This window comes from Drosophila subpulchrella, chromosome 3R (genome assembly GCF_014743375.2).
Source record: "Drosophila subpulchrella strain 33 F10 #4 breed RU33 chromosome 3R, RU_Dsub_v1.1 Primary Assembly, whole genome shotgun sequence".
Classification (NCBI taxonomy): domain Eukaryota; kingdom Metazoa; phylum Arthropoda; class Insecta; order Diptera; family Drosophilidae; genus Drosophila; species Drosophila subpulchrella.
In genome coordinates, this window is record NC_050609.1 from 15,560,046 (window position 1) to 15,587,692 (window position 27,647).

The following is a 27,647-nucleotide window of genomic DNA, read 5'->3' on the forward strand; positions in this document are numbered from 1 at the left end:
GCATATGCAAGTTAACTTCATTTGCATGAAATGCGACGCTGCTTAAACTCAAAAAAAAAGAAAAAAGAAAACAGGTCCAAAACAGTAGGGAAATGAGGAGGAAAAGGAAGGAAAGTGCTTGCACTTGGTTGACTTGGAGGACCAGGAAAAGCAACAGCAGTGGGGACTTAAAAATATTCACACATAACAGCCAAGTAGCTAAATAGTAAACAGACATACACAAGGATACAGTGCGTGACAAAATCCTAAGGAAAAAGTCCAAGGAATCCTAAAAGATTTAGATTAATTAGAAAAGGATTTAACAATCTGGGGTTATTTTTTCTGACTGCAATATCTTTGAAACCAAGCACTATGATTCGGTTTAAAATCTATTAAAATAATATAAATCAGTAAAAAGTATGGTATTCAAATAAAATGAAATTTATAGAAGCAGAAAATGTAAACTTGTTTGCAATACATAAATCTAAATTGCCTACTTATTTTACTTTTAGAGTTATAAACCGTTTTTTCATTACTGCTGCTGTACATATTTTAACTAATTGAACAAAAATTATAGATAAAACCCGAGTTGGTTGGCTAACTGACCTAAATGTGAATTTCCGATAAGAAATTACTAATGCCACTAATGTGAAATTGGGTTACGATTGATTAATGTTTGTTCTTTTTTAAAGCATTTACTTACTTAGTTCAAGCACTACCATGTCCATCAATATACTAATCATGATGATCATGTGTGTAGGTATTTAGCAAACCAAATCTAATTAGGTAATTTGATCCGTTTGCGTTCATTAGGCTTTGAATTCCAAAACGCACTGTATTGGTGCATCCTGTGCGCTGTGGGTACACCAAGTACATAATGTGGGTAAATGGAATACACACAAGGAGGTCCCGAAGAGGAAGGACGAGGTTTCTACAGAGGATTGGATGGGAAAAGTTCAGGATGCGGACGCAAAGGAAGCTGCCTGCCTTCCCATAATGAAGCATCACGAACTTTTGTATTATAAGTTATTAAATTTCTGCGGCTGCCACAACCCTTGGAGTTGTAGTTTCCGAAATGCACTGAAAGAAATAGAGGTACTCTCAGGGCTTTTCCAGCTCCCTTAATTTGGTTTAATTATTCGCTACGAGCTGGAGTCAAAGACCTGCGTTCGTTTCGACCTCTTCATTATTATTCTTTACGCCCCAAATTCATTTTCATTTGTGCAGCTCGTAAGTTTTCCCCATCGCCACATGGCATTCTGAAGTCATTTTTCCTCGGCTTTTCACCACCCGGCCCCTCCCCCTGCCTTTCTCCTTTCAACTTAATCCTTGTTAGCTTTCGGCGAGAGCTGGTTTTCCTTCGTCTGTCGCGCATTTTATGCAAATTACTTGCTTAAAGCTTAAAGAATAAAAAATAAATGGCAAGTGCAGATTGGTCCTGGCAGAAAGCCAGTCACGTCACATGTGGCTGGGAAAACCAGAGGAAAATATGCCATGCCGGCTTTGGACCTATCGACTGGTTAACTTTGAACCTGGCCGAAGAAGATCCTTTTTTTTTTTTTCTTAAATGCGAGTTGCGTGACTTTTGTGCCTTTTTATTTTCGCCTGGCTCATCAAGGATGTCATCATCTTCAGAGCCCTCATCATCATCATCATCATCATTCGCCTTCCTGTTGACAGTTGAGCATTATAAATGCCAACGAATTGCTACCTCCGACTTTTCCTTTATCTTTATGAATGCTCTTAACTTTTCCTCAGGAGTCGGAGGTATATACACTCACCCACTTTATTAAATGGAGCATAATTTATGTGCGGGATTTCGTTTTATTGCCCGCAAAAAGGAGACTCATGATATGCATATCAGAAAATTGCCTCGGTGAAAAGTACACTTTTTTAAGGGGGTGAAGTTGTGCAGCCAGCAAGTGCTAATTGAAAGCTAATTAGGGTCCACCCTAAAAGGGGAAAACCCACGTAATCCACACCCAACAACTTTATTCCCTGGCATCGCCTGTATGTGGGTCACCCATATTTTAGTATCTAAACCAATTCAATCGAACTTGTTCCGAAAAAACCACCCCGAAAACAACCCTTTGGGTCAACATTTTCAACTCCACAATCCACAATCAAGTTCAAGGCATGCATGTAATAACCAACTCAATTACAGCCCCCTGGCAATTTGCTATCGATTTAATAATTGCCTGATAAAAAAGTAAAAATACACCGTAATCGATAAAATCCATTAGCCATAAACAACCTTCGTAGTACAGGAAACTACCAAAGCCATCAGCAAGAAATCAAAAATCGATTAAGCCCGTGATGTATTTTCCTTTCTCCCCTGCGGTTGTCAAAAAAAAGTTTTAATTACGCGCAAATAACAAAAAATAAGGAGAAATGCACAAATAAAACGTGTATCGCTGTTAATATGGCAGAAGTTCTTGAAATGTGCATCGCAAATTGCCATTTAAAATGCAATCACATTAACCCCAGACATCCTTTGATCAATTGAGCCAATTGCGGAATGCTTAATTGCTGGTGCTTAATGTGCTTTTTTCGCCATTTTTGTTTCACATATTTTTTTTTAATTGGTTGAGTCTGCTGCTGGAAAAAGTGTACATTTAAGACCAGTGTTAATTAATTTCTATAAAACAAGGGTAATTAATTTCATAAAAAAAAGTTTAAGGTTTTAAGAATGATTAAGTGTAATGAGTTATATTATATCCTTTGATCCTATCATAATTTGTTCTCTCGTTTTTACTTATTCTACATCCCAATCCTGTTGCTTAGTGTAAGCATAACCGCCAAAAATAAAGGAAACACGTTTCATCTTCCTGTTTTGGGGCTGCATCTGAAATCTAACAGCTGCCTTTAAACGCAGATGAAACCTCCGACTGCCCGGATGACTGACCATTAATTTGAACAAAGCTAATGCCGAAAATTATATGGCCAACGGTATCCGCCAAAAGTATTTGGGTTACCCTCGAAAACGAGCAAAAAATAAAAAAAAAAGAATGTAAAACGGGTTTACTAGCGACTTGTTCGCGAAATAAGTTCCGCTCCCTGGGCCCCAAAAAATCGGCGAAAGACCAACAACAACAGATGTCGGCGATCGCGATCGAGTTACCTGAGATCGGGGGCCGCTTCGGCGTCCCCTACCATCCTATATGCTGTCTCCTTTGATTTGAGCTGCGGCAGGTGCAAAAATCCAAGTCTCATCAGGGCTTTAGGGTCTCTGTTTCTGGGCACTGAAAGAAATTATGGTTTATAAATTACGAATACTTGATATTTTATTACAGAAAGAGTCATAATATAATATAATTTAATAATATAATTTAATTGCTTGTTGATAATAGGGAACTTTATAATAAAGATCTTACAAAAACACTAATTATTTTTAAAAGAGTTCTACCATTATTTATTTGTGTATAATAGGGAACTGTATAATAATGCTGATCCAAAAATTATCATTTTATGTTGAAAAGAGTCTTTTAAAATTATAATTAAATATTTTCCAAGTCTATTTATTTCTTAATAATAAATATTCCTAAAATAAAATTACTAAAAATGAAAAAATATCTTGTAGACAACAATGGATAATCAGTAAAGATATCTATCCAAAAATTATTGTATTCGAAATTGATAAGTATAGTCCTAGTAATATGATCTATCTTATCAGATACATATATGCTTATATTAAGAGATTCGTTTTGAAATATATATTTTTTCAGTGTAGGTATATCTTTTCCTTTCCCTGGCTTTGTGTCCGTTGCCCTAACTGATTTCCTTTGCGCTGGCACACCTGCTGTCTTGTCCTTGTTTGCGATCTCCCCATATACCATATATACATATCTGTGTGCATATTATCCCTAGCTGACTCACTCAGGTAGCCTGACGTGATCCTTTGTGGCCATAATGGCCCTTTCGCAATTTGTTTGCTTTGGTTGTTGGGCTCTGCGTTAATCGAAAGTGCTTAAGTCTGTATCCTGCGCAGGACTCTCGAAGATTACGATCTGCGGCTTACAGAGGACGGGTCTGGAACGGCCTCTCATCATTGTCTGTGTCAAAATAATTGCCATAAATTATTCCACTACCTGCTACTGTCTGGAAATAACCTCGAATCACTTGAACAAAAACTAAAGTCCTTGTGAATGTGTTAATTTCTTTGACTGCCTTTGTGGAGTACCTTTCTGTTGGGCGTCAATTGAATTAATTTCTTTTGTTTGGGCCATTGAAACTTTGACCTTTTCCCTATCGGTACACTGGAAACATTATGACACCATTTTATTTAAATATAAATTGTATTTGGATATACTTTTATGCTCCCTTAAATTTCGCATAGCCATTTTCCCATTTTCCATTTCAAATCCTCAGCTCTTATCAACGTTTGATGAAGTGATTCCACTTCAGTTTCACTTGACCAAATAAAATTTCCTTCATTAAAATGAATGAACACCGAAAACTAAACTTCAAATTGCTCAGCCTCAAGGGGGAAGTCCTGAACTGAAGAGGGAAAAAGGAGGCTTGGCCCATCTTTGAGTACATCTCCACCGAGTTCATCTCGCATTTTGCCGTTGTCGTTCGGATTTACGAAAATTACTGCTGTGTACAACGGGGGTAGAGTACTTCAACTTGAACTGTCGCGCAGTTGGTATATATTTTCGGAACAGACTTTCTCCGCCCGCCGCCCACCGCCCCCTTTCTCCTTTTATTCTCCAATCCCCAAGTCCCAACTGCATTTGCCAGTGTTATTCCAACGCCACTCGCCGTCGCATTGTTTGACAGTTCTGTCTCTATCCCTCCACAATTTCCCTTCTATCCAACTTCCCCGAAAACAGCCCAGAACCAGATAACAGACAAAAAAAACTTTAGTTTCCGACTGTATGTACACACAGAAATTGGTGAGGGAAACAAACCGAAACCAAACTAAATCAAAAATCGATAGTAATAACAGGCGAGAGAATATCAAGGGAATCGTACTTTGGAGGCTAAAATGTATTGTGTAGGTGAGAAGAAAGATTTAAAAGCATTTAAAATAAGCATCAAAAAAGGTATTGCACACGGAAAACAGTGTTAAAAAGTTCTTGATATTCAAAGATTGAGTAATGTTAAATTGATACTGAAAATTGCAATTTATCGGTTTCTTTCCCTATCCTTAAAAATTAAACGGACTTCTATAAAACGAGTGTCTCTTCTTATAACTTATGTTATCAGTATAGATAAAAGTACAACAAATTGAATAATGAGCTTTATAAAGTACTTAATATTCAAAGATTAAATAATGTTAAATTGATATTGAAAATTTCAATTTATCGGTTTCTTTCCCTATCCTTAAAAATTAAACGGACTTCTATAAAACGAGTGTCTCTTCTTATAACTTATGTTATCAGTATAGATAAAAGTACACCAAATTGAAGAGTGAGCTTTATAAAACCATATTCATTTTGAATTTGAATTTCCCTTTTGTTTAAATGATAGAATCATATAGTTTAGAGTGGTATTCAGCATTTTGAAAAGCAAAGTGTCGAAACTTTTAAGAGCGACTTTTAGCGTCGAACTGGGGCTGTCCCGTCATTTTGCCCATAAATAGAATGCCTGACAGTGCAGCAGAGTTTTCCCATGACCATCCGGCTGTCCGTTTTTTATTTCAGGATGTGGGATGTGAGCTCCGGCTGCTGTCTTTCGCTCATTTATGTTTGACAGACGGTGAGAAGTACGTGTTTAGCCGGGGTCCTTGGAGAAAAGCGGGGTACTGAACGCCTGTCAAGGTAGCGACGTTTGAAAATCCGTCTTGATAACCACATTGAGGCTGCCTACTGACGCTCATCCTCCTCGGGCGGCTTATATACATACATCCCCCTATCAATTGAGGAAATATCACTTCAAGTGGCCAGGCTATAAAACACAAAAACCCCTCCAAAAAGTGGGGGCCCAAGTGGAGCCCAGTGTGCCACTTGAATCGCCTCGAGTGCAAATGAGAAAAGACGGGCGAGTGGCCGGAGATCCTGGGGTCGTCCTAGTTGGAGTGTCCTGTGTCCTGTGTCCTCTGCTGTCCCTGGATATTTATCATTTTGCACTCTTGGCTCGAGTGACAAACGAGTGGAAAGCCAAAGACACATGCAGAGAGCTGGCCAGAGAAAATATTGAAAAATGATTCGAAAATGGCCTCCGGTTTTTGGTCTCCGATTTTCGGGTTTCTGGTGTCTGATAATGTCGGATGTCAGTCTCTAGTTAAGTCAAATACAAATTGTCCTATGCTCGATTTAAGTGGTGACCAAATACAAAGAAAGTCTACTGCTGTTAAAAAAAATTGTATTTCATATTTCACAGCACTGATAAAGTGAGTAATGGCGATATAATTTATACAAAAATAGGTTCCTTTAAAGAAATTTATTCTTTTAAAATGTTTTACTTATATAAAAGACCCCATAAGGAGCACAATATATATTTCAAAAGGTTTGCCTTTACACTAATGATAGCCAGATATTATATTTTTAAAGATCTAAAACCTAAAATCTTTTATTTTTCTTTGATTGCTTTAATGGGAAATTTAATTACTTTCCGGTATGTTATAATTTTCTATTGACTTGACCCCATTGCAGGTGGTATTATTATCTCAAGAAATGTCTATATATAAAGTACTGTTTGTAATTGTATAGGTATGGGAGTGGGCCTATGCTATCTATGTGTGTCAGTTAGTGAACTTTTGTGTTTTCCCGCCTCTCACCGCATTTCAAGCAATGTGATATTTACTTATTTGCCCCACTCCCTGTATTTTGTGACTCTGTTTGATGACGAAGTCGGGGGCCGCTGGCCTTATCTCTGCTAACTTTGCCACCTAGCGGTCGGTTGTTCCTGATTTTCCCCACTCTCGAGAGTTCTCCAATTCTCCCCCATCATCGCAGCGCCTTCTCCTCTGAATTCTCTAATTCAGATTGCCCGAGTGGCCGTGCTGGAAGTTGCCTAAAACATTTTTGTGATTCTGTCCGTCGGTTTTTTGCCGACCCGCTACCCGCACGTAAGTTTTTCAAATTTCCACTCTGGTCTAGATCCTGTGGCTCCTTGAATTCCTCCCTTCGAGTCCTGCCCACATTGCCTTAGATTTCTGCTTAATTTATGTTTCTATGCCGAGACCGTTGGTCTGTTTATCTGTCTCTTTTTTCCGCTTCTCTTCTTACTCCCTCTAACTAGTTCTGTCTTCTGTGCTTCATATTTAACTTTTTGAATACCCTGGGTTAAGTTGGGGTACTTCAGATATGGCCAAGTTGGAGATAAGTAGCTATAATATACAACAAGTTTAGATTTTAGTATGATTTAATTGTTTATACCATTTTTAGGAACTACTTACTTGAGTTTAAGGACTGGTATTGATCAACTATATATTAAACTGTATATTAAACTAAGCCTTAAAATATTTTCATCGCTATCTTACCGCAAGTTAAAGGGTGTTTTAAGTTCCTGCCCTTTTTGGGCTTTTTGTATTCACGACTTTTACTGGCCTTAAGTCTCATTTACCAGGTGTTCAGCTTCCTTTTACACCTGTCCTCCTCCTCTTGCATAAAAAAGTCCTGCTGAATGCTTCCCTTTTAGCCTGCCTTCATTTTCACGTCCTGAATTCCCATTTACTCGCTGTTGGGGCTTTAAGTTTTCGGCTGCATGATAAAGTTGGCCAGATTGCGTCACATCTTAATGAGCAAATGCAGCGGGTTCGGGTCCAAAGTTGCAGGACATACACATAAATGGGGACGGAGCTACTTACAAACTTCCGCGACCAGTGCGGCGGCCATGATTAATCTCAACACTTTCCGACCCATTAATTTCACTCGGCTCTGAAGGGGCTGGATTCCATTCGGTGTGGTAATGGATAGGATGGGATGGGATTCTGTGGATTCTGAAGGGTCTGTGGGGTCTGCGAGTTGTCATGCGAGTGCTTCAATTCGCATTACTTCACACTCCCCTTTGCAGCTGCCCTTTTTCGTGTCGAGAGTTGGGGTTCCCCTTTTGCGTAACCCCTGTTTTCATTTGTATCTTTCTACCTGTGGGGACTTCACCTTTCCCCCAAATGTGTGGCAACGACTCGATGTCCAGCCCCTTTTGCAACAGGGATACAGTTGATGATGATGGGCAGATGACGATGAGGTGTAAAGGTAACAAGTAAGCAGATTGAAAATGCCCTGGCGCATTATAAACATTTGCTGTGTAACTGGAAATTGCAATTTGTTTGGCCGGAAAATTGGGTGGTTGTTGTCGCATGTATGAGGAATGCGTGTCATAAAATGGCTAAAATATTGCCCCAGGCTGGCACTGACATTAGATGGTGGGGGCGGAGTGGTCTGGGCAGTATTGATAGGGGGAGTAGGACATTAAGACGTGACCTGGTGGGGGAGTCTCATTTCCAGCCATCGCCATGGCAACACCCTAATCTATGTCCTGCCAAAAGCGGGGAGGGAGTATACCTATATATATTTATTTATTTTCCTTCATTTCCGCTTTTTTATTTCCCTTTCGGAATGCCCTTTCCTGCAGATAATATGATTTTATAAGTACTCTTGTTAAGTTAAGGTACTTTTTTAATTAAAAATTTAAATTAAAAGCACAAAATGATCTGTTATATGTAATATATATTTAATAGAGCACCATAGCTACACAGGAAAGTCATTATTTTGTAGGTAAAAATTAATTTAATATAACTATTGTAACGTATTCATAAATATCTACTTGATATTGAGAAATGGACTTTCTTCATTTCCTTTACTTGGAAATCGTCTCAAATCGAAAAGGTCAGAAAAGAGTGAGTTGGCAATTTGCAGGGCATTCGATGGTTCGTTTTTCCCACTTTTCCCATTATTCCTGACTAAGTTTTTACGGATTTTCCTACCCCTCGTTGTCAGGATACGAAATTACATTTGTACCTGTAATTTATTGATGTTTGAATGCGTTTGCCTAGTCAGAGGGCATTCCAGAGTTCGAGGGGGAGTGTTTTCGGGGGTGTGTCCTGCGTAACAGCTGTGTGTGAAAGGTGTTTGCTTTTGAAGGTGCCGATATGTGAGGAATAACCTTTCTGGGTTTAGTTTAAAGGTTCATTTGTTCCCTTTGGGGGCGTGAAAATGGCCAACTAATAGAATGTCTTGACCCGAGAAAAGGGTTGCCAGCAATTTGATTTACAGGCCTGCCCTAATGGCAGGAAGCGGAAGTGCCATGTGGGGCGGCCATTTTTTGGGCACGTGACAGCACGAAATGCTAATGAAGTGGGAAATGGAAACCGTTTCATTTGTTCTAGAATGTCAGGTGTGGATAGCAGAGAAATCTCTCTTTTGGCAAATTGGTTGAGAAAGATTTGCCAGGGAATCGCTTACAGTTTTCCGACTCCTTTGAGCCGTCACTCAAATGGCCATAAATTATAAGTGACGAAGGATCTGGCCTGCTCGTTAACTTTGATGGCAAAATCCCTGCAGCAGCCAGGTCCGCATGTGTTGCAACTTATTTACATGCCACACACTCCCCTGCTTTATATAAATATATAGCTATTCGTTGCCAGAACCCCCAATCTGTGCAACCAAGAACTTAATGCCACGCGCCAGACAACAAAGAAAAGCACACGCCCGAAAAAAATGGGGATACTCCGCAGGAAAATGTAAAATTTATCATTTGCTGCAATGAGCTCGAATCCCGGAGCTCCGAAGGAATCCCTTACTTTGACATGCCACCATAGTTTTTTTTTGTCTTTTTAGCAGGATGGGTTCTAAAACGTCTAGTGCAAATCAATGAGATGTTGGTGGTATCCATAGTTTATGCAAAGGATATCAATAAATTAAAAACATTTTAATTTTAAAAATTTTAAACTTTCTTCTGTCTTATAATAAGAAATTTGTAAAACAGTTAGTTTGAAATCAAATGATTTTAAAATAAAACATTAATTTTGACTGTGCTTTTATGTTGTTCAAGCAATTTATCTAGATTTCTTTTGAAGTTTTATCATTTAAATGCAATTAAAAAATATATTTGGTTATTTTTCACTCACAAAACTCATGTGTATATGTAGAATTCAACCTTTAAATAATAATTTCAAAGCGCTTGTTATTTTTGAAAGCTAAATCAAAATAATTCAATTGCATATTCAAACTTATGCAGAGAAACTCAAACTTTTATCACACAATTCAATCTTTCAATTGTATAATTCTCCAATAAAATGTAGAATTCACACAACGCATAAACGTGGAGGCAGCGGAAACTTTGCGGCTTTGACAATAAAAAAGTTTAAAGTCCTTTTGCGCCATTAACCAGAGTGAGACAAAGACTCGGCACACACACATTACCATTCCCAGTCCCGAAAAGACAAAGTTGAGTCACCCGGGCAGCAGCCATAAAGTCTGCAGATTGCCAGAGCCAAATGTTTGCGTAAATTTTCCTGCAACAATTTTGCCAGTGGCCAAAAAAGGAGGAGGATCATTTGTGGGGGGCAGGTTGGTGGTGCAAAGTGGTGGTGCAAGGTGACACATTCCTTTAATAGCTAGCAAGTGGCTGCATCCACTCGGTGCTTGTTGACTTTTCCTTTGTTTTAGTTTTTTTTTTTTTTTTGACTGCCAGAATCTTTCATTTTTCAATGCCAAAGGACATAGGACAAAGGAACCAAGGACTCTTTTTTCATATCTCACTTTTTCTAGCTCTTTCCGCTCGGCAATCATATTGGGATCAGCATTGTAAATTGCCCGACTCGAGTCTCATATTTCTTTATTTCTCTGGCTGATTTTGATAAATGAGTCGGGGGAGTTGGCAAAATCTCCCTGGGCACAGCTTGTAGCATTTGATTGCCCCCTGCCTCGGCGAAAGTTAAACATTATTTCCTTATTTATTTCCCTCAACTTTCCAGACTCCCCAGAACCCTTTTGCACGCATTTCCTTTCGCTTTTCCTGGTTGTTTTATTTTTTTTCCTAGCCCGAAAACATAAATTTGCTTTGTCGCAGCTTCCGTCTGGTCGTGTTTTATTTTATTTTCTCCCCTTTTTGGGTGGTTTTTCCTCTATATTTTCGCCTGGCTCGTGTTGAACAGTTTGACAAGCCCTGAACATTGGTAAACTTTTTCCACGACCCTCGGCTGACTTCTTTTGCAAATTAGATTTTGTTCAGTTTGCTGTGATAAATTGTTGATGGCGCTGAATGTGCTTACATGGCTGGTGTGGGTGGGAATTTGCCAGGGTTGATGAGAGGTTAGATTCCGGTTTTTTTTTTTTGGTTTGGGTTTGACTTTGGGTAGCATTTGTCGAGAAATTTTTGGTTAAGCTAAGTGAGGAATTTCCTTGACTCTTTTTTTTTCGCTTCCTAGATGATGCTCCTATTCTATCCCACTTTCGGTTTCCCTTTTAATCCAATTCAATGAACCTAATATGGAAATTATTCTTTGGAATTTCCGGAGGTAAGGGATCAAGTGACCCTTAAAGAAACCTCAAAGATTCCTTAACATTTAATTCAGGATTTCCTGCAAATGAATAATAGAGTTAAGCAAGTTTTTCCAACTGATTCGACTCAAGGATAATTATTCAAAGAACACAAAATGAAATGCTGAAACTCTAATGAAATATGCAAATGATTAAGCAATTGGGGGCGTGGCAATGGCTGTTTTTGGTGGTCAGTCAGTGGAAGTAATTGTTGAAATTATGCGCTAATATTTTGCACCGACCAACAACAACCACAAAGGCAATCGAGAATGTTGAACTCATTTCGCCATTAACTAAGCCAAAACTGAAATCCAATTAAAAGTTAAACGCCACAAAGGCAAAACTCAGGGCGCAAAGTGTCTGCTGGGCGGGAAAAAGGTGTTTAATCACTGGAAAAAATCGAAATTTCTGATATAATTTAGAATTTAGAAAACTACAAGTTCTTAAAAGATGAGAATGCTCGGATTTCTTGGCTGAAACAATTTTAATTTGAATATTACGTATATGCACATCTTTCTGGTCTGTATTTTTGAATATTTAGATTTAATGTAATAGTTTCAAGGACATGTTTGATATTTTTCTCCGTGTAAGGACTTGAAGAGCTGAATTTTTTTCCCCGGCGCCTTGGTCAAGTTGAAGGCTTCCGGTCGAGCTGCAGTCGAGGCCAAAAGGAGGAAGCGAGCAGCGAGCTTAGCATATTATAAATAACATCCAAACACGCAAACCGTTTGGCCAGGTGAAAACAGTTTTGGGTCTGGGAAGCCCCGAACGAGTTAACGAAGCCATTGGCCGTAGTGTTGCGTGCCCAAAAAAACTCTTTTGGGCCAAAACCAAGCCGAACCGAAAGAGAAACTTTCGCAGCTGCAGGACTCGAGGATCTGGGACTACGGTGCGCCGTAAGGAACTTTGATTAAGTTTTCCATCGACTTAAAGTTCCTGCCTGCGAGGCGTCGAAATTAACTAACCCGGAAAAGAGAAAAGCGCGCTATAGATAGAGAGATAGAGCGGGATAGAGAGAGAGTGATGGAGAAAAGGACGTGCCTGGGTTCTCTATGAAGGAGAGCCCGGATAAGTATGCTATTGAGATTCTTGCAGGCACGTAAACACATTAAGATGAGTGCGAGCGGGACGGCGACAGGGGGCTAGAGAGTGACAGGACGATTGGATAGACCGAACCTCCTTTATGATTATTGTCTAAAAATTAATCAAAGTGCGTGCCTGAATTGGCCAAACTTTTTGGCTGGCATCCTAATAGATTTTTGGGCCTACCCCACCACGTTCCTAGCTTTGTGTTTGTGTTTTGAATTTAATTGATATCCGAAATTCCAGTGGGGACAGTAAGCACTCGCTAGGGGAGCTATAATAGATTATATATTATTTAAAATTGATTGAAGTGATTCTAATATAATAAGTAATCATGGTATTATATCTCTAGATATTATTAAAGATCAATTTTAAAGAGTTAAAATAAAAATACAATAGAATAGTTATTTCTACCATCACTATATTACAGTTGGTTCTTCTACTTTATGACCAGTTCAGACTTCAATGCCCACTGCAATACTCAAACTTCATTGTAGAAATCAAGAATAGTTCTGCAGCTGCAAAAGTTTATTGTGGTAAGCCCACCCACAACATCCCCATCAGCCTCGGGTCAAACTTTAATACTTTAGTGGGAGATTAATTAAATTACAGGCAATATTTGTTATTCAGAGGACAGAAAAGGCCGAAGGATTTGCCTTCGAAGCGAAACAAATTGTTCTGGCGTGTGGAAAGTTTCCGGGAAAGAGAACTTTCCCACTTGTGGTGGGGGTGGGGGATTGTATTGGATTGGAATGGATTGGATTGGGTTGGATGTTTCGGATGTGGGTGCTTTAGCTTCTGCTGGTTTCGAGTGTGACAAGCCTCTGAGGTGGCAATATTTGACAATGTTTGCGGCCGATTTGTCGTTTGAAATGGCCGACACTTTGCGGCTTGAATGTCACAGGACACCTGCGGCGATGGTTTCGATTTACTGTTTGATTTTCGGCAGGCCGCATTGAGGTATCCACAAAAAAAAGCACTGCTCAAAGGCAGCGCACGTCATTTGCATAAGGCTGAGGCGCCACACTTTGCAAAATGTCAGCCAGGTGCCTCCAAAATCCCCTATTCTTAGCAGAAATTCAGAAAAATAAACAGAGAGAAACTGCGCTTAAGAAGGCTACTAAATATAGCGAACTTAGGAAAATATTTTAGTTCTATTTGGCCTTTTATAAACTTAAATAGCATACTTGAAGCTAGAAAAATAAAGGGGTTATACCAATAAAGTTAAAAAGTTAAAAACTGAAGCTACAACAAAAAATATGCCATGGGACATCTTTAGTATCCATCTTTTTAACAAAATCATTACAATTCGTACTATCAAAGAACTATTGTCTGACATATTTTTTTTCTCTGCGTTCTTCACTCGCATTTTTCCTCCATCAAATGTCAACCGCCATTTTATGTTTTTTTAAATATACCAAAACAGCCAAGAAAAAATGCGAAAAAACAGAGAGCGGAAAGTGGAAGCACATTTTTCAACTGTCATCAGTTTAAGCTGATGAAATTGCTGACTGACAGACTGACGGACCCCCAGCCGCCCCCTCCACTTTTCCATGCCCCCCCTTTATTTTCGGTTCATTTGCCATCATCGTCGATAATATGACATAAGTATACTCCCAAGTAATGTTCCTTCACCAAAGTTTTTCCCTTTTCAGCCCGCTGTGTGGCTGAGCCCCTTTGATTTCATAATGTTTTCTGACTGCTTTTCTATTTTTTGATTTAGTGCCTGATATTGTTTTGTCCTTTCTCTCTGGTTTTCTGTTTCGGGAAATAGCTGGAGATTTTTATTTGTATTATTTTCCCACTTTCTGTTTGGGTTCTTATTGGCTCTGCTGATTATGATGCTATTTTTGACACTCGATAAAGTCAATAAACATACAAAATGGTCTTGTTTAATAATGGTCTTAGCTTATAAGTAGAATCGGAATTTGTAGGATAGGGAAAAGTGTTAATTTAATATATAGGAAAATCACACACAGTTCAATAATTATTATTTATTTGTCTTCGATAAATAATCATCAGTATGATCCCACCAAAGATATCATCCTATTTACCAGGACATTTATTAAAGAGGGGGCCTATTGGCTTTATTGCTTAACCGTGCATTTGATTCATCGATTTCCTGTGGCCGACATAAATCAATTTATTTATATTTCCATTTTGGTTGTTTCTTGCCATCTTTTTTCCAGCATCGACCATATCGAATTGAAGCCAACCAAACGGAACCAACTTTGGGGCAAAAGTGCGTTACGGTTCCGCCAATTAATATCGATGGTAAGTTGATTTTTATTGCCAAAAATATTCTCTTGCTTTCTTTGTAATGCATTTTTCATAAATTGCATTTTGCAATAAAATTTCGTTGGCCGTAAACTCAATTAAGTCAATGCGGGTGTATAAATATTTCGAAATATGCAGTTTAATTAAATTTATGGTAGTGCCTTTTGATTTGTTTTGTGGATATATTTGGTAGTGGATATGGATTTAACGAAATTTAAGTTTATTCTATGCTGTTGATAGAGGGAAACAGCTGGATTTTAAAATAAATGATATGCATTTTCAAATGAACTCTATCAATATTGATGTCTAAGCTACAATTTTTATTAGTATAATCGATAAAAGTGCAATAAAAATGGCCAGAGCTCCGAGTGAATATACCCAATCCCCATTTTATTCCATCAGACAGTGTGTGTTTTCCGATTTTTTTTTTTTTAACTCCAGCTTGCTCTATTTTTAATGCAGTTTGTTGAACTTTTCTCGTGCAATTTGTATTACTAATGCGAACGGCAAACAAAGATGAGTTAGGGAAAAGTGCTGGGGAAAAATAGGAATGGCAAGCCAATGAGTCGAATGATTCGGGCAATTGCGATTCCAAAGGAGCAACTCTGCTGCCCCGTAGCCTGGCCCAGATATTCCTCGGTTTGGGGCGGAAAGATGTCCGTAATAACTCACATCTGGCCAAGGGAAGTCCTGGAAAAAGGATTAAATATGCAGCACAAGTCGAGACCAGGAAGGCTCTTAGTCACACGGAAGGAGCACCAGAGAACAGCAGCTGAAAAGTTTAGTTTAAGTGTACGGGTACAGCAAAAACAACAACAACATCGACGACGACAGCCAGCAGAACTTGGCTTAAATGCGCTCATGTGCAAAAATGCCATTGTTTTGGATTTGGTCGTAAACAAAGCGGTGAAGCGAAGGCAAAAAATTTCCTTTTTCCCGTTCTTTCCCCCAAGAACCCTATAAAAACTAGGCGAAAAATGGAGGAAAGGTTTGAACATTTTCCACCTCTCCCTGTCAAAGTTGGTGGGGAAATAAAAGAAAACGGAAGCTTCTACTGCAAATAAGTCTAAAAGGTTGGTCAAACTTGGGGACCTGGTTAATTCCCTGGAATGAGCACTTAAAAGGATAAGGAAACTAGACCATAAAATGTTTAGTCTTAATGATTATTGTTTGGTTAATTAAGTTGACAATTGCTCAGGTTTACTAACATTGCAGAGTTAGAATTTGCTTGTCTTGTGAAGTTTCTACAAACTAAGTTTTAAAACTGCTAAAAAATTCCAAGGATCTTTTTTAAAAATATTGTTTTTTAGTTTTTTATTCTTACACATGTTGAATAATCTGTAAATTCAGGTGTATACCATTTTCCCAAAGTGTATTTAAAAGTAACAATGGAAACAACGACAGCAACAATGCCTGTTCAACACTTGAGGACTCTTCCTCACTCACACACAGAGAAAGGGACTTTCCGAACACGCAGAATTGAAGGGGGAGAAAGTGGGTATACGGGGGGCTTGGCCAAGAGTTCTAGATCCCTTTTAGTTCCATTTCTACTTGAAGAGTGGGTAAAAAAGTGCTATTGGGTTTTTGGGTTCTTGTTTCTGCTTTTGCTTTTGCTTTCAACGTGCGTAGTGCTTTCCTGGCAAAGAGGGGTAAAAACTAAGGGGGGCTGTACAGCAGGACTGTGCCACAAATGGCGTCACATGCTAAAAACCCAAATAGCAACAGCAACCACAGTACCAACAACTACAACAAATACAATTTTGAGAACGTTTGCTTGCAATCTCACTACAAAAACTTTTGAAATGCAACAAAAAAGCCAGACAACATGGGCGCAGGCGAAGAGGGGAGCTTGGGATCTCGAGTGACTACAAGTCATAAAGTACACAACACAACAGGGCAAACATGGAGAGGACAATACGCAGACATCCAAGTTTTCGGACGACTTCACAAAATGTCCGCCCCCAAAATGTTCGTTTCACTCGTTTCCTGCTTGAATTGCAGTCACATTTTTGGCATATGTCACCACACCATATGCAACAACGCAGTTACATTGAAAACATTTTAACCAAAATTGAATATACTTGGAGTATAACCACCAATACTATTCCAAAGACGAACAAAGCCGCCCATTAATAATTCCAAATGGTCGCCAACAAATTGACCATTCGAAGCTTTACCAGAAGTGCCAGAAAACAGCAGCAACAGTTTCGTAAAAATGGCTTATAAATTATTATGGCACAAAAGAAGTAAAAGTATTTGTTCGCTCACTTTCGCAGCGCAGCCGAGTTTATAAATTGGCCATAAAAACCAGAAACGGCAGAGAAAAGTCGGTGGATACCAAAAGGGGGTGGTGGAGTGCCAAAAAAAAAAAGTTTGCGACAAATTGCTGGAAAAAAGCTGCACTAAAATATGGACCAGACTCGCCGGTTGCCCATTTAAAATCGGGGGGATTATGCGAAATGTTTTAAAACCGTGAATTTATTGTATGCTACCCCTAGGTAATTTATTTAACCAATATTTATCTGTTAAATGAAGCCTGGTTCATATATTTCAGAAATGGAGATTAAACTTTCTGCCTCAAAATCAGCTCTGTCGCATATACCCCAATAATCTGGTGTTAAGTGGCCATTCAACAATGTTGTAAAAGCTTTAGTCAACAACTGGTTGCTCGGTTTATTTGTTTAAAATAGATTCTGTCTAAATATTTATGCTTTTAGTTACGAGAGTTCCCTTCATTGACCGCTGGTATTTTCCCTTTTCCACTCCGTTTGCCATTTGTTTGGCTTTCATTTTGGCAAATTGATTTGTCCATTTAAATAAATTCATACTGTGTGCATTCCCCAAAAGGATACTTTGTTTATGTAGATGGTAACAATAACAGATCCATTTAGTTGATTAATTGTCAATCGGCAAGGATGTTTGCCTTTCGCTGCAGGGAAAGGCCTGCGGGCTGATTTTATAATATGTATATATAATATATTTTCCTGATCCAAACGCTTTTCTTTCTCTCCACTTTCACCCCTCTTAGTTCTACTTCATCTGGTTTTCCTTCGTCATGTGGCAGCTGCCTTCGCATTGCAAATAAATATTTTATGGCATTCTCTCTCTCTCTTTTGCAAATACAATATGGCCGCCGCCATTTTGGCATTCACTATTTCGCCATTTTTACCATTCCGCCATATTTCATTTCCGCTTCCTCCACGTGCTTGTTGTTATTGTTAGCCCGGTGCCTTTGTTTGTTTGCTGGCTGCCATGGCGCATTTTGTGAAAAGTCAATTATTTATGCATGTCACGTTATTTTCCGGCAAAAGAGCACAAAAACTGAAAGAAAGGAAATAAACCCCACCAAACCAAGCCAAACAATCATGAGTTGGGTAGCACAAAAAACAAAAAAAAAATCCAAAAAAGAATGAGGAAATTTGCGCTAAAATGGCCAAAAATTCAAATGTCACCGCCAGCAGCAACCGCATTTTCCCCGTTCCTAATTTTACTCCGCATTTTCCCCACCGAATTTCCCACCGCTAGGTGGCAAGCTGATTATTAGATTTGACTTCTATGTGTGTGCCTGTCCTTGTGGGTCTTTGTATACATTTTGGTTATATATTTTCGTGTGTTTTTAGAAAGGCGACGGGAAAAATAAGAGGGAGGTACAAAAAGGTACCAGAGCAGCACATGCCATTGAAGGCAATTCAATTGTAATTGAATAGAATGAAAAATATCTTCATTTGCTGCTGAAATAATTTTTCATTTCATTGTGTCAGCACAAAATAAAGGAACAAAAAATCACATAAGCTTAAAATAATGAGGTAAGAAAGAGCAGGAAAATAGGGTCAAAAGGTTACAGAAAAGATTAGGTAATTATATTAAAATAAGTTTAAAGTTTAGTATTGTGTTAAAGAGTTTTAGATTCATCAAAAATTAAAATTGAAAAAAATATTTTACTCACTTCAAGTTTCTGTAAAAGGATCGAATATTCTATTATTATTACTGTGATTTTTTATTCTGTCTGATTTTGTAATGACTCAAGAGCAACTCAAGAGCCAAACAGCTTGGCCCATTGTACCTCATCAATCCATCCATCAATCAATCGATCTATCGATCAATCCCAGTCGACTGTCATATTACCACTTGACAGCTAACCAGACTGGACATCGTAAAATAAATATGATATTTGCTTTTGAGCTGCTTTAAACAGCAATTAAGTAGATTAAAAGCAAAGTCGTTTGCTGGCAGCAGTTCAAAAGGAAAATGTAATCAATTGAATTAAATTTAAATTAAATTTAATAGAAAACACACAATGGAGTAAAAAACAGGCAGTAAAGTAGTGAAGTGAAAACAAAGGCCAGAATCCATCGCGAACTGGGCTCAGTGGGGCGTTAAATTGAATTGTTGTCACCACAATTTACACAGCCACGCCCTCTTTTCCTCCATTATACTGGATATACTCGCTTTTTGCCAGCTTTTGTTGTTGTTATTTTTTTTCTGTGCATTATCAGGCTTCTTTTCTTCTGTCATATTATTACATTATTTGCCATTTGCTTTGGAGCAGCCGGCACACACACCAGTTTTTCCCTTGCTTTTTCCCTTAATTTCCCGCTTTTCCGAGTCGTTTTCTTTGTCCCCGGCCACAGGGCGTATGCGTATTGTAATCAAGTCATAAATTTGCTCAACTGCGAATTGGTCTAAAGCGTTGCCAGGATATTTTCCTGGCCCACAAGCAGCTGTAAACTGCTTTTCAGGCCGCACGTGCCAACCAACCACGCAACCAACTAAACATCCTGAGAGAGCCATTCAGACACATAAAGATTTATCTTCTGGGTGGGCCACTCTTTTTGCCTCGTTTTTGGTTTTCAATAAGAAAGGATTAAGTTGAGTGGGAAAACTACAAACGACAGGCGTACTTTCCACCCCCCCTTGGCAACCCATGAAAGCCAATAAAAAGCAAAGATCGCATATCTATAAACCCAGTTTTATAGAGGCCATCTCCCAGGGTTTTTTGCAGCCCCATTTTTGGGCGATAAGTGTTATTTTCAACTGCCAGCTGTGATTCTAAACCAGCTCCAACCCCCCATCCCCCCCCAAAAAAAAGTAAGAAGAAAGTTTCATGTTACCAGGAGATGATGTGCCTCCCCAAAAAATATCTTAGCCAGCTTTTTATCCACTTTTTGCTGGTGGCTCGCATTTCACCAGTGTGCGTGTGTGTCACTTATAAATTCTCTTATCTCGACATTAAATTTGTCTGCTTCAATTTGGAAATCTTTAACTTTCGACCAAAGAAAGTTGGCTCTAATAAACTTAAAAAAAAAAACAAGAGAAAGGAAAATGACAAAAGGAGTCAGGCCCAGCGGCGTATAAACAAGAGGGAAACATTTGAAAAATGTTCCTTCTGTTTACTGCGAGTTTTCCCATTTTCCGTGGGCGGGGAAACAAATTATGAACAGCTTGCGCCATATGAGAGGCACGCCCACTCAACTCCCTGAAAACCTAAACGTTTGCGGCACTTGACTTTTCTCACTTTTCCCCCAGATCCCTGACCTCCGACCCACTCCCTTTTACACACACTTTTTGTAGGTTCTGAGTTGGGAATTTGGAATTTGGAGCTTTGGCTTCATTTAATTTTCATAAGGCCAAATGGAAATTTCATTCTTCATTTTTCAAGTGGCTTTCGACCTGCAATTTAACCAACCAAGCAACCAAAAGTGGCTGATGAATCAAAGGGAATTCGAGTTGACTTTCTGCGGAATTTTATGAGTTGCAGCCTGAGAGGAGCATTAAAAATGATGAATCCATCAGGCCTAGGAAAATGTGGTCTCTATAATTGGGAATACAAGTGCTTTAGGGGACTTACAAATTTGTTTGTTAATCTATTGGAAAGTTTTAAAAATGATATACAAAATTTAACATAACCATATAATAGAATAATAATTTGTAGCACTCAATGTAACTTTTGCCATATGTAATCTAATCCTTCCCAAATAATTATAATTTATTCAAAAACTTTATTATCTTTTTTATAAGTTTTGTGAGTAGAAAGATAATAACAATTTTATTTGCCGAAATATATAATCTGTAAATATTTGTACATACTAATTAAAAAGTTCCGGGTTCTAATCACTTTTATATTTATGCTAGACGATTTATTTCGAGTTTGCTTTCCATCTGGATGCGTAGCAGGCCCCTAGCATTCTTTTCAATATACCTAATAATATGTAAAACTAATTTGAAGTTGTGGGAAGTCGGTCCTTTGGTGTTTTCCACTTCCCATTCTGCTAATCCCGAGTTTTGTGCAAATTCCTTTTAGAATTTCAATTAAACTTTGCGTCACTTTGTCGCAGAGCTTCCATCGCTGCCAGCAGCTGTCAAGGGCGCCGCCTAATGGAGCTGGTGGGAAAATGCCGAGGAAAATGGTAGGGAAAATGGTGGGGAAAATCGAGGAGGGCTTTTCCAGGGGCGGGGCTGAGTTTGCCGCGTTAGCTGTCAACATTTGTTGAACACAAAATTTCAGTTTAGCATTTTACGCTTGACGCTTTGACTAATGGTTGGTAAGAAGTGCAAGCGAGAGGGGCAAAACAAAAGAATAAAGAAGAAGGAGAGAGAGAGAGAGAGGGAAGATGGCCGTAAATGAATAATGCATTTTTATCCACAATTTAGCCAACTTCGGTTAAACTCGTAAAAGTTTTATTTTCCCAGCCACTAACTAAGTCAGAAACTTAAGCTGCTAGCTAGCCCTGTCTTTTTTCCCTCCTTTTTTTTCTATAACTTAATTGCGACCTGCATTGGGTTTCGGTTTTCCCTGACCGAACCATCATTCGATTTCAATGCAAATTGTCTGGGGTTTTTCTTTGCTACACTTTTGTCTTTAGCCTAACTTCGTTTCCATCTCATCTTATCTTATCTTGGCCTATCGCCTCTATCTTTGTTATGGGCCAAGTTGAGTGCCAAACAACTTCATTCATATGCATAAACTGCAATCGAAATCGGAAGGGGAAAAGAAGAAAAACAGCTTTGCCCAAGCGTCTTTTGCTCGGCAAATCCTTTGCTGGATGGGAAAATATTTTCCATTTTTAATAATCGTAGCTTATGGAACCTTATAGACTTCCATTGGACTTGTGTGCAGATAAAGGACATACACACACTCACTTATACACACGCAGGGCTTAAAGCATTCTGGGAATACAGTTTTGTAATTTTGTTTGTTGTTGTCAGCAGTTTTTATGAGTTTTCTTCAGGCATGAACTTTCACAATTCCCAATAAGTACCAAGTCACATCCCGCCCACTTTTTTTTTTTTGCTTTCATCCTGCGGCCCCCTTTTCTGCATGTTCACCCAAGTTGATCAAGTTTTATGGCAAAATATTTCCTGTCCCACGGCATTATCGAATATCAAGAACAAAATACTCTTAAAAATGAAAATGTATATATATTGTTAGATTCCTATGTATTTCGTACTAATATTAAAACCATAATATATTTATTTTAGTTATAATGAAATTAAAAAACAGAAATCTTATATATCTGACTAAATAGTTGTAATACGAACTATTTCTTAGCTTACCTTTTTGACTTAAAGCGAGAATAGTTAACGACAGGGAAACGTCAGTTGAGCCTTATTTCCGATAGGCAATTTCCTTTAGCTCACAGGCTCCATTTCCATTTGGAAATCGAATTTCAGTGAGTGCATAGGAACTTCGTGAAGTCAGAGTGAGCCATTTTTAATGTCCGTGTTTGAGTTTCCCTGGCATTTCCCTGCCAGACCTTCGTTTTCCGCCCCCACCCTTACCTCATCCTTCTCATCCTCGGCAGCTGCATCCTTGCAGCGAGTTTTATGCAAATATGCGCAAATGTGTTCATTGCTTGAAAGTTTTCCCAGTCCCTTTGGGAAAACCCCCTCCGTTTTCCCAGCCAGCTGTCTTTGTCTGTCGGTGGGTCCTGCTTGTGGCATTCTCGTGTCATAATCTCTGACAACTATCGGCATTCATGTGGCAGCCAGCTGAACTGGCCCATCTCCTTTCCAGAACCTCCAAAAGCCCCCCTCCCCTACGCCCCTGACAATCCTCTTTGCTAACCAAACGCACTTGGCATCTGCATCTGGATGCCATTTGATTTGCTGACTTGGCTTACATTCTCCTTTTTTCAACACTGCTGAAAAATGGTATATCTAAATCAGGAATATGATGCTTGAAAGACGATTGTTATCTTATAAGAATGGGTTCTTTGTCGGGTGGCTGAAGTTTGTAGATTTTATACTTAATCGTGGAAATATAATTAATAATCCGTTGCTATAATCACAGATATTAATATCTAGATTTTTTACATGGTTTTTTCAAAATTAAGACAGTAAAAGATTTATATGTTAATTGTTAATTTAATTATTTTATAAAACAATATCATATAGAAATGGTTTGAAAATAACTGGAAAGTATTTATTTATACGTATAGAAGGACATTCAGAACAAGATTGTCTATAAGAGGTTTAAAAATTTGGAATTTAAAACCCAAGAAACCTTAGTTCACATGGGTTATATCAGAAATGATTTAAAATAAAAGAAGTTGTAGTAAGAGGGTTGTAATTTATAACAGGTGTTATTTATAATTATTAAATTTTTTTTTGATCTTATGAAAAGTTGTTCTCAGTGAGAGGGGACTGCAAAAGAGATGGTATAATGTGGTATATGGGGAGGAAGTTTTGCTGGAAAAGCAGCTGCCAGCTGCGGTTGCATTTTTCCGCTTTGTATTTCCAGCTTTAGCAACAACTTTGTTGCTCACTCAAATGTGACCACTGGCCATTTCTCATCTTTCGCAGCTCCTTATGCAGCTCTATACCCTTCATTCCTATGATATTCCCCCCGGGTCGTCCAGTCGTCCGGTGATGCGGTTTTGTTATTAAGTGAAATTGAAACCTCTGGTCTCGACTTTGGCTGCCGTCTCAATTTTACTGGCATGTGCAATTTTTAATAGCTCCCACCGGTTTATGGGGTTTGGGTCAGGTTGGCTTGGTTTCGAATCGGTTTGGCTTGGTTTAGGATAGGTTTAGCTCCAGTTTGTCCTGTCACTTGGCTGGCTGATCCTTCATTGCCCTGCGGTTTTGGCCTTTAGCTTGTTTTGTCTCGTCTGTTCGCTTTGCTGCGGTTTATGCCTTGAGCGAAATACTTTGGCTCAAATTTCCTTTATTGACGATAACACTGTTGCTGCTTCCTTTTTTGCCTTTGGAAGTCTGGCAAATAATTGAACTTGTCATATAAATCCCAGCAATTGCAATTGTTTTTGTGTGGTTTTCCCCCGGCTTTGCATACTGGAGATTGCTTCAATTTATTGCTAAAATGTGCAGAAATGTGCAGAATCGTGTGTGGATAATTTATTCAATGGCTTATTGATGGCTTTAGTGAAAATGCTTGTAACAGATTTTGCAATTTCGCACACAATACAAAATCAATTAAATCCTGGCCAAGTCACATCATTCTGATTTCTATTTGTACATATATACTGAATATGTTTGCTTGTCTATGTTTGCTTGTATGGGCTTAACGTGCCGAAATGTGTTTATGAATCAATATTGCGCATACGCCCCGTTGAGCTGCGGTTTTTGTGCCCACAGGATGGCCGACAAGCGAACATGCCAAAGTTGATTTCAATTGCAATGCAATCATTATGAGCCACGGATTCCCCAGTTTTCTCCCCCTCCTCCATGCCTTTTCCATTTTCCGCCAGAGGCAGAATTTTCCTTTTTTTTGCCGCTTTGTTTTTCCTCCTGTTTGTTTACCACTGCTCACATGAGCAGCAGCAGCTCATAGCCAGTTGGTCAGTCGGTTAGCCTGTGTTACATTGCTGCTGGCATATCACTGCCAAAGGACCAGGACGTCGAGGGAAGCTGGGAAAAACTGTTGTTCTTGGCGCTCTCCGGCCATTTCCACCATGGCTTAATTAAAAACCCAATTTTAGCCGCTGAAATTGAAAGGAAATGATTGTCAGGAGCAGCTATTGCGGCTCGGGGAAAACGGCCAGGGATATAAAACGGATAGAAATAAATGGGTTACTGTTCCGCCAGGGGCTAGAAATATTAACAACAAAATCAACAAATGAAAGGCAAGGGATTGGCAAATATTGCGAAGGATGCTGAACCGATGGATATAAAAGATATTCTATTGTTTTTTTAGGTAAAAAGAAAGTAGTGAAGATTGGTAAATATATAAATATTTGTAGAATCCAATGATGGAATTTGTTTTAGAACTCAGTGAGCTTTGACGAAAGAGATAGGGAAATAATAAAAGGTAGTAATTATTTGTCTCTATGTGAATTAATTATTTATTATTATGTTGTACTACTCATTATTTTAATGCCTTTTACTTTTTGCTTAGTAAAATATTAAAATTTAAGGAAGCTTTTAAGTCAAACATTCTCAAGAATGTCCTGTGTAATTGCTTGGCACAAAAGATTACTTTTCTATCTGGCAAACTCAAGCCCTTTTTCTAGATGACCCATGTTAAAAGGCTGAATTTTCCGCTCAGCCTTTCGTGTACTACTTGTGCAACATTTGATGAAAGCGGCTTTCATGTTGTTCTTACTTTCTTTTCCTGTTTTCTTTTTGCCAAGTGCGCAGTTCCAGTTTTTCTATAACCTTTCCCTTGCCTCTTTTCTAAAATTCGTTTTTTTTTCTTTTCTTGTTTTGATTTTTTTTTGCGGCTGAAGTAGGCAACCCAGAGGAAATGTCAAAACAAAATGCCGCTTAATATGCCGTGTCCTGAGTTTCCAAACCCACCTGTGTAACCGAAAAGGGTGGTTTTCCGGAGGGTTTGGCAAAGGGGATGGGGGTAGGCCAAGCCCATTGATGTTGAACTGAGGGGGGGGACTCATCGATTTTCTTAAGCGGCCAAAGTTTTCGCTTTGAATATTTTTCGAGCCTGCTGCTAAACTCACTCATGCAATCTGCACAACAAACCGCTGACGACGACGATTGCACAATAACCGGCACAAACACCCCTCCAGGAAGTTTAACCCTCCGAAAAATCCATTCGATTGCGATAAATTCCCCGGCATTTTTACGACCCGGCAACCCGGGAACCCGGGGGCCAAGTGCTCTACGGGAATGCAGGCGACAGAATACTGGGATATATCCATGGGGGCTGCGTTACAACCCCCCAAAACGTGTAACGCAATTTAAGAGCCCTCTCAAAATTGGTAACATTTCAACGCGATATTTGGCTTAGCCCCGTCTGCAAGTGGTGGCATGTGGCTCATTTGTTGTTTTCCCCGGTTTCCCGGGTTTTCCTGGGTGGATTTGGGTGGTGGTGCACTCGATGTCGATAATTTACATGCAGACAATGTGCTCCGCTTTCATTTGGTGCCATTTTATGCGTTTCGCATTCTAATTTATATAGTTTATTATGTTTATACCCGTTACTCGTAGAGTAAAAGGGTATACTAGATTCGTCGGAAAGTATGTAACAGGCAGAAGGAAGCGTTTCCGACCCCATAAAGTATATATATTCTTGATCAGGATCACTAGCCGAGTCGATCTAGCCATGTCCGTCTGTCCGTCTGTCCGTCTGTCCGTCTGTCCGTCTGTCCGTCTGTCCGTATGAACGCTGAGATCTTGGAAACTATAAGAGCTACAATACTGGGATTAGGCATGCAGATTCCTGAGATTCCTGCGCAGCGCAAGTTTGTTTCAAAAGAGTGCCACGCCCACTCTAACGCCCACAAACCGCCCAAAACTGTGGCTCCTACAGTTTTGATGCTAGAACAAAAATTTTAACTGATATGTATTGTTCTCATCAATACCTACCGACTGACCTAAAAAAAGTTTGCCACGCCCACTTTAACGCCCACAAACCGCCCACAAACTTCAAAAAATCGTAAATATGAACGCGGATATCTCGGAAAATATCAAAGATAGAGAAACGAGATTTCAGATTTAGATTCCGTAGGCTTGAGCGCAGCGCAAGTTTATTACGCGAATATGCCACGCCCACTCCAACGCCCACAAACCGCCCAAGTCTGTGGCGCCCACAATTTTCATGGTAGATAAAAAATTTAAACTGAAATGTATTGGTCTCGTCAATACCTATCGATTGATTTAAAAAAAACTTTGCCACGCCCACTCTAACGCCCACAACGCTTAAATCTGTCTACCGCCGGTAGGTGGCGCATTTGCTGCTTGCATATCTCCGTTTTCCTTTGGTCCTTTAGCTGAGTAACGGGTATCTGATAGTCGAGGTACTAGACTATAGCGTTCTTCCTTGTTTATTTTAATTTTATTTGCCCGCTGGTAGCGATTTAATTGCAGTCATAAATTTCGCTTAGCTCCCTTGCGGCTTTCTCTTTGTTTTTGCTTGTTTATATGTTTTTTTCTATGGTGATTTCGGGTTACCCAGGACATTTGTGACCTAGTTCTAACGCTAGAAGTAATAATAAAAAAAATTGATTTTAATAACAGCTTATGAGTTATGCTTTGGCAGGCTAACATAATATGAGTGTTAGTTAGAGCGGCAGTATAATAAATCAAAATTAATTGCACACATTTTAGTTTTAAACATTTTCGGGGGATTTTCTTTGGTTTGGCCCCAAAAAGTCGGCAACACATTTTCAGCTTACTCACGTATTGCCTGCTGGAAACTTGAAATTGAAAAAAATTTCATCAGGGAACGGCGAAGGGGGGGGGGGGCATCACGTATTAACTCGGCACATGTGTAAATCCAATTCAAAACATGCCACGTGCAACCTCCTCCTCACCCATTCTAAGCCAAAAAACTTTTGCCAGCCAATGCAGAAAATAAATTCTTCTCCGCTTTTTTCCTTTGTCCCTGTTTGTTGGCAACTCTTGCTACAAAATACATATAACAAGTGAGTCATGATGCTGCACTGGGGTGAATAGAAATTTTGG

At 39.1% G+C, this 27,647-nt stretch overlaps 1 protein-coding gene across 5 annotated transcripts in view; it reads left to right on the plus strand.

Annotated features, from left to right (window-relative positions):
* LOC119553866 (protein tincar) overlaps positions 1 to 27,647 on the plus strand; it is a 67,647-nt gene that overhangs the window by 12,540 nt on the left and 27,460 nt on the right. For all 5 annotated transcript variants that reach the window (XM_037864522.1, XM_037864531.1, XM_037864539.1 and 2 more), the window contains one exon: positions 14,681 to 14,765. The gene's annotated coding sequence lies outside the window, so the exon portion shown is untranslated. The remainder of the gene's footprint in view (positions 1 to 14,680; positions 14,766 to 27,647) is intronic.